This window comes from Vigna angularis, chromosome 8, assembly GCF_016808095.1.
Source record: "Vigna angularis cultivar LongXiaoDou No.4 chromosome 8, ASM1680809v1, whole genome shotgun sequence".
In the NCBI taxonomy this organism is placed as follows: domain Eukaryota; kingdom Viridiplantae; phylum Streptophyta; class Magnoliopsida; order Fabales; family Fabaceae; genus Vigna; species Vigna angularis.
This window is the reverse complement of record NC_068977.1, coordinates 7,316,556-7,339,105: the sequence shown is the minus strand read 5'-3', so window position 1 is coordinate 7,339,105 and position 22,550 is coordinate 7,316,556. Positions and strand designations below refer to the sequence as shown.

The following is a 22,550-nucleotide window of genomic DNA, read 5'->3' as shown; positions in this document are numbered from 1 at the left end:
TATAGGCAAATACCACATCACCTTAGCAGGTGCACCATCATTACCTTCATTACCAGTGACTCTGTCAGATTTCTTTTTAAAACGGGATAAACCACATGTTGGACAATACTTTAACGAAGCAAACTCCTTTGTGTACAAAACACAATCATTAGGACAAGCATGTATCTTTTGATATTCAAGACCCATTGGACATAATATGGATATGTCTTCCCCCTATAGAAAATGGTTTCAAAATAGTTAAACTAAATCATTTTGTTCAATAATATAATATTTTTGGCTATGCTTATTCTATTATTTTTAAATTATGAACCAGTTTTAAAATGTGAATATTGAGTTGGAAATATGTAAAGTGGCATGTGATATGCTTGCTACTAATGATAATTCACTGATTTTATGATGTCTTTCAAAAATCTGAACATATCTACCTTCGTCTGAACATAAATATGGACTTCAAAACCTTCAAAATGGATCACAAGTATCTACCTTCCCCTTAAACAATAGAGTACAAAATAATTACCGAGGAACTCGCGTACTCATTTTATTGTACAAAGAAATACCTTTAATCTATATACTTTCAATTCAAACGGAATGAATAGTATGGTTTGACTCTACGAAGATATTTTGTCTAATGAAATCATCACTGATTGAGAAACAAGTAGGAGGATACAAGAAACCCCGAGCAGAACCGTGAGCTTGCCAGCAGAATTTGTCAACATGTGAGAGATTTGACTCTGTGAGCTTACCGTCAAAATAATCTTAGATCGACAAGGTCCACCAATGTCCACTGGATAGATAAGAAAAGTTTCCCAGATGGAAAAACAAGATTTATAAATCCAGCGAGAGAACATGCGATTCCCCAAGCTTCCAGGAAGGCCTAAAAAGATAAATAAATAGACAAAGTCATGGGGACATTCCTAATCCTACCCAGTCCTTTCAGACAAATTATCATACATTTCATGGGCTGTTATGAAATCTACGATAAACAGTTTCAAGCAAAAGAATCATCTAAATAAACATTATTAAGCAAATCGGTCATTGTGAAGTTACACAAATAGAAGGAAGCAATTACCTCAGTGTCATTGTGAAGACCATCCCCTTTAGCACCATAATCACCGACATAAAGAACCCATTTCGATCTAGTTCGTGCTCTTCTCCACCTGGACGCTTGCGCGGCCTTGGAGACGTAGCCGGTGAAATCGACGAAAAAAGAGGTCACGGAATCGGCGTTGAAAGGGTGCGGCCAGAAGGACTGAGTGAAGGAATTGGGAATGGAGCGTAGAATCTCAAAAATTAAAAAAATATAATTCACACACGTTTTTAATGCCACGTAAATTAAAACTACACCGTCAGCATGCCACGTAATACTGTTTATTCAATTTGATGGCAGACCCCTATTTGCTCAAATTTTACAAAAATAAGGATCCAATTGAGACGCCGAAAAGAAAAGGAACCTATTTGAGATTCACGCCGAAAATAGGGACCTACCGAGACATTAAACCTAAGTTTTTTATTTTTAAGGTAGGTTTTTACAAGAGTAAACAAAACTACACCACAACATAATATCTTGGTATAACAATAATTAATTTCTAATATACAATGACAAACAAATTAGTTACATAAATAACATAGTTAAAAAATAAAAATATATTAAAAACCAATCCATCTTATTATAGAGTTAAATATACATATGTCTTTATGAGTCATTTATATTTGTAATCATTATTAAATATGTATTTTCAAATATGGAGGCATAACAAATTCATATTCTCTTAATTTTCCTAGTTCCATATCAATTTTTCAATGTAGCAAATAAAATAAAATTATTGCTTAAATATAATTATTGTAATATCATAAAACATAAATGAAAGCATAATTTACATCACCTACAGTTACATGAGTAAAATGTTTAATATGAAGCTTTCTCAATAATATTTAATGTGTTAGGTTGAAAAATATAAATAAAAACAATAAAAGTATAACTCTAAAAACATTATTGTCTCATTGTGTCGGTAAGAATTTCTTCTTCAACCTTGATTATGTCAACAACTAAACTATTTTTGTTAGAATGATTCCTTATTTGCTTGTGTAAATAATAACTTTTTAGTCTTTAAGTTTTTATTTTTATAATTGTTATGCTTACAATAAATAACTATTTTTATACGATTATCATCTTTGGAATTAAAATACTACAAAAGGATATTTAGATTTTCGTTTTCCATTTTTTTAATTCATGTAGGCTAGCTTGGAAACCCATTAACTTGCAATTATGTGGGATTAGTGAGGCCTGTTAAATTGTAAGTCTTATGCAGTAACCATTCCTAGGTCATTTGGGCTTTAAATAAGATGAAGGATAAAAATGGGAGAATCGACCCACATTGCTGACTCAAGGGACACTATGAATGGTTAATCATTCATCTTAACCATTTAACATATATAACTTATAATAGTTTGCTACCGTTAAAAAAGTGAACTAAAAGTCTCACTTAAACCCGCAAAACCAATTTGTAAGATGAGGTTTGCACCCACATATGTTCTATAAATTGGTCTTATCTCTAGTCGATGTGAGACTTTCAACACCCTACTCATGCCAAGATACATGCATCTCGTGCGTGAGACTAGACATCAGTGGGTGGTCCGATAACAGTGGAATGATATGCCCAACAAACAAAAATCTCACTAGGATAAACTCTAATTCATGGCTTTGAAACCATGTTAAGAAGTGGACTTTAAGCTTAATTAAACCCCACAAAACCAACTTTAAAGTGGAGATTTGCACTCACATATACACTCTAAATTGACCTTATCTCTAGTCCATGAAAGTTTCCAACAGTTACATATGCAACAACACAACTCTCTTTAACGCTCACTCAAACAACTTTAAGTCACTTGAGTATGTTATTGAGAACGAGCAAGGAATTCAAACTCTTCTTTAAAAATTGTTAAATCTGATTTAGTTTATCTACAAAGTTGTATCTCCATCTTTTACAAGACATTATGTCTACCAGACTTCACATTACTCCTCCATGGTAGTGCACTAAATTAATCACAAAAGCTTCAACCATCACCACAACCATTATGCACCTTGGGTGTTTTGATCTTTGTATGACCGTCATTAATATATCATCACAACCATAAAAAATAAATGAGTCTCGAATAACCTATTCAACTAAAGATACTTGCATCATATTAACAATAAACGAATATACCCTTTAACTGCATCACATTCAAATGATATGAAATTAAGAATGTCTTAAACATATTTATACTTATGATTTTATTAATGATTCGTACAAATTGAGAACTTATTTGTTCTATTAATTTTGTGCAAGTAAGTTTCTACGTTTCATATAATGGAAGTAGAGATGCAAGAGACTCCTCATACCATATGTTAACTCTACTTTAACCTCCATTAGTCAATATTCCAACAATGCATAACTCCACTGTGAGGCAATAGATAAGATGCATTACTCATTCTACCATTCTTAAACAACTATTATTTTATCTTGCAATTGAATGTAATTACAAATTTTTTTAACAACTAACTTGTCAATTAGAATCCCATCGATTGACACAAAACGGCATCTAATTCCCCTCACTAATATTGTACTTTAGATTTAGGAGTCTACTTTTTATTATTATTTAAAAATATAAAGTCTTGAATACTTTTCGTTCCATAAAAATAATACTTAAAATATTCTTTTTCATCATCTTAATATTTTTGAAATCTCAAAATGTATAATTAAAGTAACAATCATAAAAAGAATTTTTAATTAATAAAGTTAATACAAAATTTATTTAATGCACTATTTGAGAAATATCGAAACACCTTAATATTTCATTAAAATTTTCTTAAATTTTCTTTATCCCTTTAACCTTATTTAAAAATAAAATAATAATAAGATAATATATATATATATATATATATATATATATATATATATATTATTTATAAGATAAATGTAAATATTTTAATATTTATATATATTTTAAAATAAGTTGGCATATAATAACATTGGAGAATTAAGTTTTTGTGTTTGTGTTTTTATCTTTTTGGATGTTACGTATAGAAGCATATAACATAGTAAGTTCATATTTAAATAAAAGAGAACAGTTAGAATAGACTGTAAATAAAGTTTGTTAAGCTTACAGTCATTCTGAAATGAGTCAGAATTTAAAACTTAAACATACTAGAGTATTTCAAAATAGTAAGGACAACTAAGGGTCCTAACTAAACTAAGCAGCAACACCGTCATCCTCCAAAGCCTGCTCCAGAGGCACCTCATCTGTCTCTACTCACATCCAAGTGAATGATCATTGCAAAAGAAAAACATATCCAAGCAAAACACAAACACAAAATCAAGGGTGAGCTAGATATAAAAATCATGTTATAGCAGTCAAAGGCAACATGCAAGTAAAGACCGATACACTATACTATATAAACATGACTTGTTGCACTTAAACTTGACTCGTCCAGACTTAGAATGATTGTCGAGCTATGGTGGGTTATGCACTCGTGGTGGCCTCTACTGCTTTGCAAAGCCATTGTCAATGGATTTCACCCTACCACACTCACGAGGTTAGTCCGTTATCACTCACCTTGGGCCATACTGGAAGCACCCAAGACTAGGACCTCCTGCTACTTCTCACCACATGGATCAATCCTCTCTACTTGAGAATGAAAGACCATTGGAGCGTCAGGAAAACCCCCAAGACTGAGCTACCATGCAAATCATTCTAAACACACTGAAAGGGCACCACCATGTATCCCCCCTTGAGGATCATGGAATTACGTCCAATACTAATACTTTCCACTTTAACACCAACATGATAATGCACACATAAGCCCTTAAAGCAACTGGAACAATTAAGTAAAATAGCATACTGGAATAAATAGGAATATAGGCCGAACAGAAAACATCAACACATAATGAGCAAGACCGAACAACTCGTGAATGGTAGAGACCGAACGGTATCTCACCTCCCAAAGGACAGGACCGAACGGTCCATAAAAGATAAGACTGAAGAAGTGGTCGAACACTATTCAGGACCGCTCACTAAGAGAGACCGAACGCTACCTAAGACAGAGCACTATCAAGACCGAATGCTACCTAAGACCGAACGCTACCTGAGAGACCGAACGCTACCTGAGATCGAACGCTACTTAAGAGACCGAACACTACCTAAGACCGAACACTACTTAAGAGACCGAACGCTACCTGAGAGACCGAAATTTCTATCCAACCAAAAATATACTAGATTTCACACTTAAATCACTTCCAATTGGTCAATTATAGCAATTCAAACCCATCCAAATCAATTCCAAACAACTCAACACAGTTTCATGGATTTCACATATCAACACATACAATACAACATACTCAAAACGCAAAATACAACTCCAAACAGTGCACCAATTCAGAATCCAATATACATACACTTCATGCAAGCAATTTAAAGAAGTATTCTAGCTCCCCTTACATTGGAGTTGAGCAATACAGCCCCCTAAAATGCTCTAACAGTGCCTCACACAACAAGGACCCGACCAAACCCTACAAACTACCACATTGATGGTAGAAAACAGCTCTTAGAGCTAAAATGAAGTGGAAAATTGAAGAAAATGAAAGCACAAGTAACATGCAAATAACAGATTGCATGTGTTAGGTTCAAGAACAAAGATGAGCTTGCATTGAGGGACTTACCAACTAAGAACCCAAAACTGATCGGATGGTTTTGAAGCCCTCTATGCCGCAGACGTTTGAGCAATACCTAAAACAAAATCTATTGGCTTAGTGAAAGGAGATTGAAAAGAGAAGACAAAAAAAATGTGAGTTTGAGTTTTAGAGAAAGAACAGTGTGCTTGAGTTAATGGATCAGGAGATTTTAAAAGCTCATATAAAGCTTGTTTCCTTTAACTTAAGGCACCCTTTACTCTATTTTCAGGTTCTTACAACAAATATAAAGTATTTATTAATTTTATTAATAATTATAATATTTATGAAAATTGAGCTTATTTATTTTTAATGTTTCTGTTAAAACGGTTGAGTACGAATGATTTTAAAGTGATTCAATTTTCAATTTTTTTCTTTCTTTACTTATTAAATCCTCTGCTCTCCTTTGATCTAGTTGTCATTGGGTTCACAACTGTTTGATGACACCTGTAAAAATGGTTCGGTTATAAGTGGTTTCGCCACTCCAATATTAAATGTAACAATAAATTATTCTAACTATTTCACACGGACATCTATTTATATAAATTGGAATAAATTTTTACTCACTACCGATTTAATTATAGTTCAATTACTTCTTAACCACAATTATCAGATGATTTGTGTTAAATTCTACATATACTCTTAATCACCTAGACAAACATTCCACATTCCATCAATTACTCAACATTGAGATTCTTTTGTAAAGCGGTGCAACATCATTTGTTTTTCTAATTATTCTGTTAATCGATTTTATAATCCTATGTGAGAGTTAATGCATTTGATATGAATAATTCTGATCGGTTCAATGTAGATTAGTCGAGTTAATTTCTATATAAGTTATAAAACCGATCCATTTAATGCAAGAGTTCTTGAAACTATTTTTTTTCATATTAAAATACCAAACCCAAAAATTTTATATAAAAAAATATAACTCGGTTCCACTTGTGCAGAACATTAATTGATAGTGGAGTGTTAAATTTCAAATGCAACCATACCACTGAATCATCACGTGATATTGTTGTCCATAGTCTTACTTTTCCCCTAATCTACGTCAACAACCAAAATTAAAAAAATATGAATGTTCTTTTAGTGGTACTGTGAGTTATTTACAATAACTTAACTTGTGGGCTCAATATAATTTTCTTCTAGACTTTGATGGGTCAATTTCCTTAAATTGATCAAGATACATTGTATTAAGCTCTGCATGCTTAAGACAACCTAATATTCAGAATAAATAAGGAATGGTCTCTTTCCATCAATAATATCAAACTTTATAGTACACATTGTTTGCTTGAGTGCTAATCACCAAGTTCATTTAAAAATGAAGAATATATAATGATGCTATTCATTAAATTTGAACAAATATAAGAAAATAAAGTAAGGCTTAATTTTCGTAAGTAATTTTGTTAAAACCGCGAAATGACAACCTTAAACAAGATAAGTCCATTCTTCTACTTCATACCATACAAAAGATGTGTTCATATTTACCACATAATATTTTTAATCCAAATTAAAAACGTATTATTTTATAAATATTTTTTCAATTAATGCTCCAACTAAATTAAATTTGATATATCAAAGTTATCTAAAGTATCAAAGCATCAATAATTTGATTCTTATCAAGTTAGATCGTGTTAGGAGGTGATTCCAAATTTTTTTTTTATGTCTAAATATAAAATTTGAAAATAAAACTATTTAAATAAAAGAAGTGGAAATGAATTTTAAATAATTTGAAAATTAATTTAACTTATTTTTGAAACAAAAAATATATTATATTTAAAAATAAATTTTAATCCAATTCAATCTTACAAAACTAATTTATAAAATGAAGTTTGTATTTAATTATATATTTTAAACTGACTTTATTAACATGGAACATATTAGTTTATAGAAATTTATTGAAATTACTAATGAAGTGGTGGATAATGTAAAATGACAAGTCAAATAATATTTAACTTTTTAAGTAGGTTTTGAGAAGATGTATGGTTCAATATCATAAGATTTTTTATTATATGTTGTGGAGGATGAAGTATCATACAAGATAGGTGAATTGGATCAACGATTGCAAGGATTCTTGCTACATATATGTTTAGGGAATGGGGTTCAATTGATGAGTTTAAGAGAAGTGAATCCCCATGGTTTAAGACAAAAATGTTTAAGAAGCAAAAAGAGTTTTATTTTAATTAAGGTTTGCCAATAAAAATGCAAATTAATAGTTGAATCTCCTCAAGAAAATTGAATCCTTTCGATCTAAATTAATTAATTTTTACAGTAGGCTCTTGGATATGTATCAATTGATTGACTCAAATTAATAAAATAAGAACATGAAAATGATGCTAACATAATTTAAGAAACGAAAATAAAATTTAATTCAATTACACAAAATTAACTTATAAAACAAAACTTATACTTATTTATATATTATAAATTTATTTTATTTTTATTCAATAATAAATCTCAATTTACACTTAATTATATATTATAAATTCACCGACGATAAATTTCCAACCCAGCTCTTATAATTTGCAAAAATAAAGAAAAATGAGAGAAAAGGAACACATTGTTAGTTACATGGATCACATCGCTTGTGTGCCAGATTTGCAAGTTAACTGTACAAGAACAGTGAGACAGCATATGAAACTCATCCTATTTTTATCCGAAGAAACAAGAATTGAAAGTGTAGTTAGAGATTTGAGTCGGCATGGAGGATGAGATGCTTTTGTCAAGCTGGTACGATGTTCATTCCACAGTGCCCCCATCCTACGTTCAATTACCAGAAAACAGACCTGGAAAGGTCGTTAGTTCTTTGCATGAGCCCATACCAGTTATTGATCTTGGAGAACGTGATCGCGCTCATCTCACACAACAAATTCTCAAAGCCTCTCAGGAATATGGCTCCTTCCAGGTTCATTAATTTCAGTCTCACCACAACTTTCTTCACTTCTCTTTCTTTCACAAACATGAAAATTTATTTATAAGTTTCTCATTTTTATTCAATTAAATTCATTCTTATATTATTAAGAGGAACTAAATATATAGGTCATCAACCATGGAGTTTCCCATCATTTGATGGACGAAACACTGAACATTTTTAAAGAATTCCATGCCATGCCTCCAAAAGAGAAGATAAATCAATGCTCGAAGGACCCAAATGGAAACTGCAAGATTTACACAAGTGGTGAGAATTAGAAGAAAAATGCCACTCATTATTGGAAGGATTCACTGATCCATCCTTGTCCTCCTTCTGGCGAAAACATTCAGTATTGGCCTGAGAAACCATCTAACTACAGGTGAAGTTTATTTTGCATTTTTTTTTCAGTATAGTTTTTCATTTATTTCAAATTATTGTTGCGTTTTCATCATAATTTATTTTTAATATCAATTTAGTCATCCACCTATGATATTTTTGTTGGACATGATAAAGTAATTAATTTTCTTATATTTATTATAAACGTCATTTTAAATGAGTTATGGAACACTATTATTACTATTTTCAAGATTACGTAGACATGTATAGAGGTCAACTTCAATAACACATTTCTTTATGGATCGATCACTATCGTGGCATTATAATTTGAAAAAATTCGTAATCTTTATACTCTGTATGACATCATATCAAATTTAAATATATACTTTTTCAATGAAAGTAGTTTGATTTGTTTTGATTTCTTTGCTTTTATAGAAGTAAGTGGATCGTCATCAATCTTGTTTTAAAAGGTTTTGGGGGAGTTAAAGCACATAAAAACATATAATGAAGTTATTAGACAGTTTAAGGCAATAATCCTTTATAATCACAACAATATTTTATGTATTTTATTTTCTAATTTATATAAAAAAACATTAATAACACTTTTTGATGAGTTAAAGAATATATATATATATATATATATATATATATAAATAGAGTATACGGGTGTCTTAACTCATATTTACAATAAAAAGTTTAAAAGTTAATATTAGAGTTGTCAAAATGGGTCACAATCGCGGGCCAATCCGGCCCACCAATGGTTTGAGCCAGATTGAGTTTGAAAAAATTGAATTTTTTTATGTGGGTCAGATTTCAACCCGGCTCATACGGGTTGAACCCGTGGTGGGCCGGGTTGACCCACCTACCTAATTTTATTTTATTAAAATTTAATTTTAATTTTATAAAAAAATATTTATTATTATTTTTTGCTTGAAAAAGTTATTTAAGTTTCTTATTTTAATTTAAAAATTAATTAAACACGAGAGTGAAATTTGTTTAGATTTAAATTATAGAAAGTTTATAATTTTTTTATTTAAAAAAATTGTAATTGAGTGAGCCAGTGAGCCAACCCGTGTTGGGTCGGACCGGATTCGAATTTTTCTGACTCGCTAATAAAAGAGCCGGGTTGAGTTGACTCACTAAGTGAGCAACCCGTGGTGGATCGGGCCGGATCGGGGCGGGTGATCCGTTTTAATAGCTCTAGTTAACACTTAATTCTTATTCTTACTTCTCAAAAAAAAAAAAATCACTTCCTATACATGACACAGGAGCTGTTTCCTACCATAATTCTTCCTATTTATAGTTAAATTATCTTTTGTAATACGATAATTCTCCAAGAAAAATATTGTCTTAGGAAGTGCTTTAATTTTTCACAATTCATTATACATGTCATCGTTAGAGGTGGCAAAGTGATCCTTAGCCTACAAATATAGTTATTATTTTAAATTGTTAGTCCATTTTTTTAAAAATTGAAATAAAAAATAGTTAAAGAGATCGATTTTTTAAATTATATTATTTGAAAGATATAAATATATTATAATATTTTAACTTAAATTGTTAATAATATGATTAAAAAAATACAAAATTTACATCTTTCTATATTTTCTTAAATAATATACCATACATAATATTATAAATGCTGCTTGGCCATGGATATTATGCTTTGTCCCTAATTTTTTCTTATCTAACATTACCGACGAAATTTTTTCTCCAGATAACTGCAATTATGGTACCTTTACGTATGGATTTTGTTCCATGAATTTAAACTTTATTCGTAAATTTGTTGCGTGAGAAAATTGATCTTTTATTTATAATAAGAAATAATGAGATCTTGTGCATTTAATTAGCCAACTAACAAAAGGTTTGATGTTGGAACCTTTTAGGGAGATTGTTGGAAAATATAGCAGAGAAATAAATGAACAGACTTACCCTTGAAATTTTGGAGATTCTGTGTGAGGGGTTAGGGCTTGAGCCAAGATATTTCTGTGGTGGACTCTGTGAAAATCCATCACTGGCTGCCCATCACTACCCTCCTTGCCCTCAACCAACTTTAACATTGGGTTTAGCTAAGCACAAGGACCCTACAATTATCACCATTCTGCTTCAAGATAAGGAGGTTGAAGGACTGCAGGTCCTTAAGGATGGGACATGGATTGCTGTTGCCCCTATTCCCAATGCTTTTGTGGTTAACATTGGTCTACTCTTGCAGGTTCTTAATTTTCTCTCATTTTGCTTGGTTGTCACACACAAATATTACAAATGATAGCATAATGTCTTCTGCAAATGATAAAGACATGTAATTTGAGTTAATCCGATTTATTATGATTTTGTGTTTGGGTTAGGCTAGAAAATAATATAACTTTTGTAAATGTGAATTAAATTAAATCCTAATTGTTTGTATTTATAAGTTAAACGAATTTGAACTGAAAAAAAAGTAAGTTAATTCACCAACAACAATTTTTTATTATTTTTTCATTATTTTTTTTTATAATGGTTTACTACGACATTTTGATCTTTTTGCATATCAAGATGTTGTTCAATAATAAAAAAAATAAATTGTTCAATAATGTTTTGATGGGTTTTTTTAGTTCAATCAATAATGTGTCAACTAATTTGAGTGAAATTGACTTCATCATCAAAATCTTATTAGAAAGTTGTAAAAATTTACTTAACAAAATCCTTATTATTTGATTGGTTTCAGCTAATTTCTTTCTTTTAACTGTTTTTTTTTTGCCAAAATTATTATTTATTTGCTAAAAAATAACCATGTAAAAAAACACTAATATATAATGAGTTATATATATTTATTCTCACCAAGAGAGAATTTAAACATGTTATTGTGAATTTTAGAGTTGTTGTACAATGTCACTTTTTATGAGAAACTATGAATGCTTACTTCAGTTAATTGTCAATTTGACCATTAATATGTTTTTTAACTCTAATTGCAGATTATCAGTAATGGAAGACTTGTTGGTGTAGAACACAGAGCTGTGACGAATTCGAGCATTGCACGCACAAGTGTTGTATATTTCGTGTATCCATCATTTGAAAGCAATATAGAACCAGCACAAGCTTTGCTCAAAGGAAGCAATACTCCACCATTGTACAAATCCATCACTTGTAGAGAGTTTCGTGCAAAATTCTTTCAGAAGGGTCCTAAGGTTGAAGAAGATTTACAATAACTCAAATATGCATGCTTACATGCACGTATCATATGTTTATAGAAACTATTTGGTTTTGAAAAGTTTAATCCTATGGTGCATCCGCTCATATATGGAATAATAAATAACTTCTTATATCTATTAATGAAGAGATTTTTGTTTATAATTACTTTTGTCAAAAATCTAGCATTTCTAATTTAAGAATTTTCAAATCGTGTGGCATATGTTCTAATTGTTTATTATTGACACTTTTATTACTTATATAAACTCCTTAATTACTCTCCTAAGCTGAATTTTGTAAGGATTTCAAACCTTTACATTTCTTTCTTGGAATTGAAGTTTTGTGAACTCCAAATGACTATTTTTATCTATCCCAGATCAATAAGTTGATCAAGAATAGTGCGTACCTACTGTTCAACCTGCAACAAAATATTTAATTCGTTACTTGTTACTTGTTTGGATACTTGATATATTTTAAAATGAAATGTAAATAAAATTATAAAAAATATAAAATATAATATACATCAAATTAAATATGAACTAAATTTAAATTTTAATTAAATTTAACCTAATAAAATATAACTTTTTTTTCAGATAATCGATATTTGCAAGTACGAATAGTATAATATTACATCTAACTCGTTTATAAACGGGTATTAAAACATTCGCTACCAACTATCTGTGAGTAGTAGATACTTGTGGATATCAAATATCTATCACAGATTTTATTTGCAGATATTCATAGATACAGATATTTTTGTCATCCTTATTCGTTATCTTCTTTCTCATGCTCAAGATGTTGGATGCAAAACCTCAACCTACCCGAATGATTTCCTCTCTTCGTCTCAATCAAGAAGGTTCTTCTTTCGTTTCAAATTCTTCTTTATTTAGATTTGTGTGTGCGTTATCAATAAGGTGTTATCATGATCCTCTACAAATCTCTCTATCAAAGGCTTAAGTGATATAGATTGGTGTACAAACTTGGATGTTTGCAAGTCAGCAACTACTTTTTGATATTATATTTTATATTTTCTAATTTCCTCTCAAATCCTATAATTTTTTACAACTTACTTTTTGGATATAGAGGTCAAAAGCCCAACACAATTTTTTTTTTCTTTTATTTTTCAACAAGTTGAAAAAATAGATTTCTTATGCCACTATTATTATAAAGTATAACTAGTGAATAGAATATCTCATTTTGATTTAGTGATTTATTTAAAATATTATTGAAAAAAAATAATCATACTACGTTATCATAAACCCTAAATTTTTGTTATAATTTATAAGAAAAATCCAAGACATGTGAGATCGCATTTATGATTAATATCGACCTCAAAAAAAAACATTTGATTTTTCATTTATAAAATATATATTTTATTAATTAATCTTAAAATACATGATTAAAAATATTTTATGTAAAATTAATAATCATATATTTATTAAAAAAAATTCAATTCTTATACTATAATCTCCCACAATGACACACTACAATTAAGTAACTCGTACATAAATTACTATGATGTAAAAAGGTTAAGCAACTCAGATTTTTCTTTTTTTTTTGCATAGTTATCGTTTAATTTTATTCCAAATTAAAATGTAAATAAATTGTTAATTAAAAATGAGATTTTATTTATAAGAAATTATATCTCATAAAAGATGCAAAGTTTATTTCCAGAATTACCCCTCATATTGCGGAAAGTTGCTCCAATAAAAAACAAAACTAATATATAAACCAAATATTTGCTGAAAATACGTTTTTTTAGCTTTTAATATGCTATTACGGAACGTAAATGGAATATAAAAAAGTTAAAACAGAGTGAGAAACTAAAGTTGAAAAAATATAATTTCTCAGGATATATTAGGCAGATACTTTTGGTGTTTAATTTTAATTTCTATACAGAGAGAACCTGTGTTAAGAAGAAAAGACTCACTTCTTTTTCTTTTATTATTAATTCAAAGCTCAGTCAAAATATTAAATGGCCTATTAGCTCAGCTGGTTAGAGCGTCGTGCTAATAACGCGAAGGTCGCAGGTTCGAGACCTGCATGGGCCAATTTATTTTTTTTAAGTGATTTTTTATTTCACGTGAGAAAAAATGAGCCATTTAATTTCGGTGTTTTATGGGCCTATTAGTTCAGGAATTTTGTGGACTTTCTATTTGCATTCCCAAGCCTTGAAAAACCTTGGTGCGAAAACAATTTCCTACTTTGGGCCAGATAGCGTGTACTATAAATGGACTGAGAGCCCCCAAAATGGCATAGTTATTGAATTACAGAGTTTTCATTTTTCACAGATCTTGGCGAGAAATCAAGTTGGTTTAAATTTTTTCTTTTAATCTTTCAGTGAATGTTTATAATCTGTAATAAGAATTATTGTATTAAAAACATGTTCACTATGATACACATAAGTTCCATTCATTGATTTTCTTAGCTCAATCACTTGAAAAATGATAATCATACCTGCAAAACATTCATCAAGCCAAATGGAAATAACTAAGAGTAAATTCAGATACAATACTATAATTTTCTTTTTCAGAACTTTGCTGCAGAAAACAACTATTCCCCATTAAAGAAATTTCAAAAAACATTTCTTACTTATATTCAAAGAAATCCCACATAAGGGGCAAATAATAAAGCTCAAAAATGTTGAAAATGATGGCTTTGATAAGATAAAATGAAAGGCAGAAGCATCAGAAGTTGGTGGAAACTACTAATCTATATAAACTGATAGATGATGATTTGGAAATGAAAGTTTTCGTATAAAAATGAAGAAGATGATGAAAGTATGATAAGATGGGAATTAAAAATGAATTGAAAATGGTGATTGATTATTACTGTGCTTATGATGCTGACCAATCATACCTAAAGATACACCACTGTCTTCCTCCATGTTTTGCTGTATCAATGGGTTGCAAACAAAGAATAAAATAAAGTTCAATCTTATCAAACAACAAAAGAGGTTAACCTATATATATATATATATATATATATATATATATATATATATATATATATATATATATATATATATATATATATATATATATATATATATATATATATATAATATCCATTATTATTCCATTTTACTCCAACACAGTTTGCTGGCAATGGTCACTCTATGGTGGTTACCCTTCATCCGACAGAGAAGCTTTGTTAGTTTTTTCAATATAAAAAGTTAACTGAGAAAGTGAATTTGCGAGTTCAGAGCATAATCATTGTAAATTTACTTTTTTTTTAGTTGACCTTGTTTCTATACCTTTTTTTTTTCATTTACCGTGTCTTCTTTCTCTTTTCTCTTCAATTTTTCTATTTTTGACGAGTGAAAAATGTAATTTATTATGTAAAATCAATTTAGATTTTTAGTTTAGAATTGAACCACATGTTTTTAGAGTGCAATCTTAATTCATTTTAGAATTATATTTTGTTTTATTAAGAATAATCTAAATATAAATCGTACTACATTAAATGTTTTGATATTTTAAATCAAAAGTAATACAATTCATTTGACTAAAGTTCATCCTACCATCATAGCATATAGCATAAACCATAAATCATAAACCATAAAAACTCTAAACATAATTTAGACAAACAAACTTTCTTATCAAATTGCCCAAAACAAAATCATAAAAGAAATTATCTAAGACATAGTACTTATAATATTAAATATAGTTCAAATTTTAATAAAATAAAGCCACATGTATTTTTGAGTTAATTTAAATTTAAGTTCATTTTTTAATCACATTCAATCGTAATCAATAAACATATAAACCAAATTATATAAGATTATTTTCGTTTATACCAATTTTAATTTTTTTATTTTGTGATGAACTTTTCTGGATTTATTTGATTAAAACATTAATAATGTAATAGTGGTATTATGATTATAGCAAATACAATGAAGTTTTTGAATGGTTTTATTATATAGTAATTGACCTAAAGTTTTCAACACAAAGCTATATTAAATACTAACAAAAAGTTGTGTCACTCAATCATATTACCTTTAGTAAAGTATCACATGAATTTGAAATCAATTTTACTATATTCTAAACTAAATGAACACTATGTTCATTTCTAAACTACAAATCCAACACTAATCACATGCTAACGTTTAATTTCCTACCCTAAAAAATGTTGAATGAACCAAATTCTTTAGAAACCTATGAAAGTAGGGAACAATTTTAACTAATTCTACACCCTTAGCAATACACCACAAGTGTAAATAATACAAAAATGTAAAGGCAATATAATGATAAACTCATTAGATGGTATGATACAACTAAAGTAATAGAAGGAATTAATTGCAATTGTAACTTGCAAACCGCGATTGAAACATCACTTTCACATGGCAATCATTTTCTACTTTTTTGCATTCATCCAAACACAAAACCGAGAGATCCGCTTAAATTTTTCCTTCGAAAAGTAAAAGAAATAAAGTGTGTGTGCCCACAAGCTCTTTTAAGATTTTCGAATCTCAATTTGGAAACTGTGATTTTTAGTTATGATTAGTGCAAATGATCGTTAATTGCACATGTGACACATTAATGGAAGATTAATCGTAAAAATATTTGTATAGGATAGATATTCACAAATAAAATCTACGATAAATAATAGATATGTATGAGTATTTATTATTTATGGATAATAAAATAATAAATAAACTGACAGCATATTACACTAATCATATTTAAGAGAATTCATTATTTACAAAAAAAAGAAAAATAAAATTTAATGTATATTTTATTAATTTAAATTTAATTAAAATTAATTTATATTTTATTTGATTAAATATAATTAAAACTAAATTTAGATTTAATTTAATTTATTTTTTATAGTTTATATTTATTTAGATTTTATTTTAAAAATTTATAAAATATTCTTTTTAAATATTTACATGAGTTTTAAAATATTTAGAAATATATTTTAAACAAATTTCTAATAAATAACGTGACGGATGAGAACAATTTTTTTAGTTGTAGATAAGGTAGCTAATAAATACTATTCATATCTAATCCCATTGTTTTCTTGTTATTCATTTATAATTGATTAATATATTGTTAATTAAATTAATTAGCATAATGTGGTAATAGTTTATATATCCACCGACACAGATTCAGGAAGTCAGAGTCAAAGGGAAAACCGTAACTTTTTGAGAATACCGAGGGGATCAAGTCAACCTTGAGTCTGTGAAATAGCACTCATTCAAACACAAACTTCTAGGGTTTTTGAATTTGCGACAATCATTTATCAGTGCATATTATATATAATATGTAACTTTCTCATAATCAGTCACTTCAGCCAATAAATTTTCTTATATGAACCATGTGATTAGGTAGCTTAGGAAGTATCTCACACATGCTACCAATCTCGGAGGAATTAATAAAACAAAACACTAAATCTTATTACCCCAACTTTTCATTAATTTTGTGTTATGTGTCGGATACAATACTTCATTAATAACATAATATTATTTTCTTCCTTTTCTTCAACAATAGGGATCATGTTGCTTTCAATTATACCTTTTAAACTATGATTAGTTCATTACATTAAAGCCAAATTTTTCTTGAGCCACCACATTGATTATAGTTGAGTTGGTTAACTTAGCTAATTTAAACACTTTATATATGAGTAGCCTATTGTATGTACCAATTTATTCTCACATGCACACACTCATGAATCTACACTTCAAACCTTTCAATTATTGAATGCGACATTTTTAAGATATCCACTACTTTTATGTTAGCATTTTTCTCCTTGTTCATAAATAAGATCACAATAGTACATTTGCAAAATGGCAATCCTTATAAATTGGTTCAGTCCAAGAAAACTCGTAACTTTTTACAATTCAAGTTACCTCTCACTATATTTATCTTTATAATTATACTCTTCTTTTTACAAATTACATGTATGTTTTATTTTATGGATCTTTCAAAAAGATTCATTACGAAAATATAGTGTGAATAAAACAATGAATTCAGTAAATTTTAACAACACCTTCAAACTCAACTTTAAAATTACGATTTTATAGATTTTTTTATATAATATTTAATTTTTCTCATTTTTACTTAATATAAAAATTAGATTGAATAAGGCCATTAATTTCATTCTCAACATTTCAACGCAACTACATATTCAAACTAAAAGAAATCTTGATTAAACTAGAGCAATCCTATGTCCATAAAATCACATGATAGTAAACAAACTTCATTTATTTCAAACTTTAAACTTCTTTAATTAGTTCTTTAATAAAATAAAGAAAAAAAGGTAATCATAAAGTTGAAAAGAAATAATAATGTAAGCATTTTATTTTAGTGTGAGTGTATATATTCATCTTAATAAAGGACCAGGAGTTAAGTTTGGAAGTTAAACATTTGGAGGAAGAGTTGTTTTTTTCATTTTTTTTCTACAATATTAGTCCTAGGTTACTAAATAAGATTGTTTTAGTTGAAAACTATAATTGTGTTTCATGTACCGATAACACCCTTTTGTCCAAAACTGTTGGTAGCATACAACATTTGTCTTTTAATTTAACATTGAACCAATAATAATCGAACGTATGTTTTTGTACTGTGTTATGAAATGGGCTTTTGTAATGTATATATAGTGTAGCATATAGTTGAATATGTTGTGATAGAAAGCGATATGTAACGACTATTAGAATTATGATGTGTCCGTGTTCATAAGTAGACTCGATCAAATTTATTTTTGTGAAGATGACATTTATAGTGTGTGGGGAGAATCCAAATCCACCACAATCTCTCTAACAATTCACAAAATCCAAAACCTTCGCAACTACTCCGTTATGTTAGGTTTTTCCGATGAAAAATTTATTGGAAAGATATAATACCAATAAGACATAAGCTTAATCACATAAGAAAAACATTATTCTCAATTTAAAACCTTAAGACAATAGATTAATAGGTCTTCATTTTTATATGGTGTTTTACTTTTTCGTGTTTACCTAATAAAACTTAGACTTATACTTATATTTCCAACACATTCAATGAAATATTTGTTAGAAGTGGACTTTAAGCCTAACTCAAATCCATAAAACTGGCTTGTAAGATGAAATTTTCACCCACTTAAAACTATGAATTGACCTTATCTCTAGTCGATGTGAGACTTCTAACAATATTACAAATCACAAAGCCAAAACCACATCTAAAATTGAAGTACACACCATCTTCTATCTACTAAGAAAAAGCAATAATGTGATACATATAGATGTCAAACTCAAGGTGTAATCTCAAAATGATAAGATTGAAAGAAAGGGATAAGTAAGTGTGTGTGCTTTTGAGAGAGAGGTGGGAAAAGGGGTGTAGCAATTGGGGTCACAATTCCTTAGTGAGTGATACTTTTCAATGGTTTTTTGTATTGGTAGCAAGGATGATTATGATATTCCCACACGAGGGAGGGTAACATGCAATATTGCAATGGAGCACCATTTTTTTTCCCTTGTTGTTTGTGGCACTAAGGGTAGTTAGTTGGAATTAGGCAACCCCACAAGGGTTTGAGCTTCATCCTCAATGTGGCCAAGCAATCACCGAATCACATGGGTTTTGGTACTCTTGTGTAAACATAAGGTTACCTAATGTGGCTTGAAAGAAGGGTGACGTATAGGATTGTGACATGGAAAATGTCCCCATACAAGATCATCATTCATTTTTTCTAAAATAGTACGTATATATATATATATATATATATATATATATATATATATATATATATATATATATATATATATATATATATATATATATATATATATATATATATATATATATATATATATATATATATATATATAGTTAGTGGCTTTAATAAGATTTTTGGTTTATTGAGTGTTATTCTGTACACCTTCCAACAGTAAAAGTCATTTATCGACATAGGTATAGATATATTCATTATTCAGATATTGAGTGAGCAATTATCAAATTTTATAACAATTTTTTATACAAAGTATAGGAGAAATACGAGGTCTAGAGTTATGTATATGTGATTTATGTTATTATTGTGACATTTATATATGTTTTTTTTTAAAAAAGGGTTGAAATCCCTATATACTTCTTTATTTATTGTTGATAAAAGAAAAACAGTGTTCGTTTTTTAATGGGATGAGTAAAAAATTTCATGAACTTTGAATATAAGAATAAAAATAGAGATCATTTTTATTTCGAAAATAAGATAAAAAATAGTCAAATCCACGTTCATTTCTATTCCCTGTGATCTCTATATATAATTCACATATGGAATAAAATTACAGAATTGTGATAATTAAAATGAAAAATTATAAATAACCCACAAAAGGAAGGAGTTTAGTTGTCTTATATGTTTTTTTTTTCTACGATATATGTAATAACAAAATTAGACTTTGTACAAGTGACTCTAAGTTTGTAACTATTTATCTTGGTTTTAAAAATTAAAAAAGAAAATGTAACAAAAATATCTTTACCTGGTAGCTGGTCACAAGTTAATACATTAAAAAGTGACAACATTTAAAAAAATAAAAAAACGGTCTTTATTATTTTTTTGAATGAAAACTAAAAAATTGCATGAGTGGGAATGAAGGATTATAAAAGCAAAGACAAAAGCACTCCAAATTACAAAACAAACCCTAATGGGGACCTTCTACACATGGGGTGGGATGCTTCATCTTGTGGTGTGGAGCCAAACAACATAAAGCTAAGAATCTTTTAGCAAAAACATGGATCTGGAGAAGGATAAAACCCTACATACAAATATGTACACATCACACCAAAAGCTAGAAGATTTCCATGTATCTTCCACTCTTCTTATCATAACCCCACACATTAATCATGCAATTAATAAACTCAATTCAATATTTTAATTAATGCATGTTCAAGAATCCTAGAAACACAATTTGGTTAGGTTTAGAGTGCGAGTAGGGTTTGCAAATGAGAAGAATTTCATTAATCATATTTTTGATTCCTTTGACTTGGTGAACAAAAGAGAAAGCTAATTAATGATAATTAACTTAGGGTTAAACAAAATTTAAACATTGCATATGTATAACTAACTCTTCATTATTTGTGGGGTTTGGTTATTTGGATTGATTGGTAGTTGAGGTGCTACATGTTTATGCACCTTATAGTTTGAGTGAAGTGTTTTGTTTTATTGGAGAATTGCATTTGTAGTTGTGGTGGGTCCAAAGTACAGCTAAAAGGTGTACATAATTTTGTTTTTCTTAAAAACTAAATATTTATTTTATTTGATAATCATAAGATTAGACAATACAAAATCGTATCCGTGTCAATATATTTAAAAATCTCAATTATCTATCAAGTGCGTATGTCACACCTTGTTGGTAATCATTACCCATTTGAGTGTATATATAATATTTGTTGTCTATTATAATATCTTTTTCCTCCAATTATTAACTATTTAATAAAAAAAATAGTATCTTCATATGATTAATTAAAAATCTAAATCAAAGGTTAATTTGTTTCTCCATCATTACAATAAATTTTTCAACTTTATTTACAAATTTTATTTTACCTTTTTTAAATTAATATAGTTTGTTATATGATCATAACAAAATTAACATTGTGATATAAATAATAAACAATATCTTATGTCCATAATTATTTATCAGCTAAAATTAGAAGAAATAGTATATATCACAATTATAGTAAACCATTAAAATGATTTATTCAAAACAAGAGAGCTGAAAATTGAGAATATTAAAAATAATAGAAAAGTTAAAACTAACATAATAGTTAAATAAAAAAAGTTATTAAGCCTACATTAAAAGTTAAAAAATATGTAGTTTCTCCATCTTTGTTTTTCATGATCGATTATAAGAGAGAAAATTGTTTTATAATGTGAGATACCTCTTGAATATGCATAATTATTTTAATTAGATGATATTATTATCTTGACTCATTTATACATTATAAGGTTTTTCTTTCACAAAGGAATGGCAAGAACAATGCACATAGTTTCTTGAAAAGTTATGAAAAGATCAAATATTGCATCACACGTGCATATAATTCCAAAACCAACATATATGGCTTATATATACTTTCATGCATGATTTTGGAATAAGATTTCCCTATACCATTTTCTTTTTCTTTTTTTTAATAAAATACCTTTAATTCTTTTTTTAATAAAATACCTTTAATTCTTTCTTTTAATCTCTCTTCCTTAAATGGTTGAAACGAAAGGGAAAGTTAAATAGTAAATTAATGTTACATGCATAACTCCAACAACGAATATCGTGATGTTTGGACCAGCACACGTGAAAACCCCAACCTTACTCTGTCACAGTGTCACTGCCAAACGCTGCACTACTCACAAGTCCTTATAAATCTCCTTCACCCATGCCATTTGCCTATAATTTCTTAATGTCGTGTCCATGTCACAAAAACAACAACAACAAAAATCGTAACACACACAACTTCCACATTAACTTGTGG

General features: G+C 28.7%; 1 non-coding gene and 1 pseudogene across 1 annotated transcript; both read left to right on the top strand.

Moving 5' to 3' along the window:
• Positions 1–8,262: 8,262 nt before the first annotated feature.
• On the top strand, positions 8,263–12,199 carry LOC108345223 (protein DOWNY MILDEW RESISTANCE 6-like; annotated as a pseudogene).
• Positions 12,200–14,094: 1,895 nt separating this feature from the next.
• On the top strand, positions 14,095–14,168 carry TRNAI-AAU (transfer RNA isoleucine (anticodon AAU)). Its single transcript has one exon. It is a non-coding gene; the product is annotated as a tRNA-Ile (tRNA).
• Positions 14,169–22,550: the final 8,382 nt, after the last annotated feature.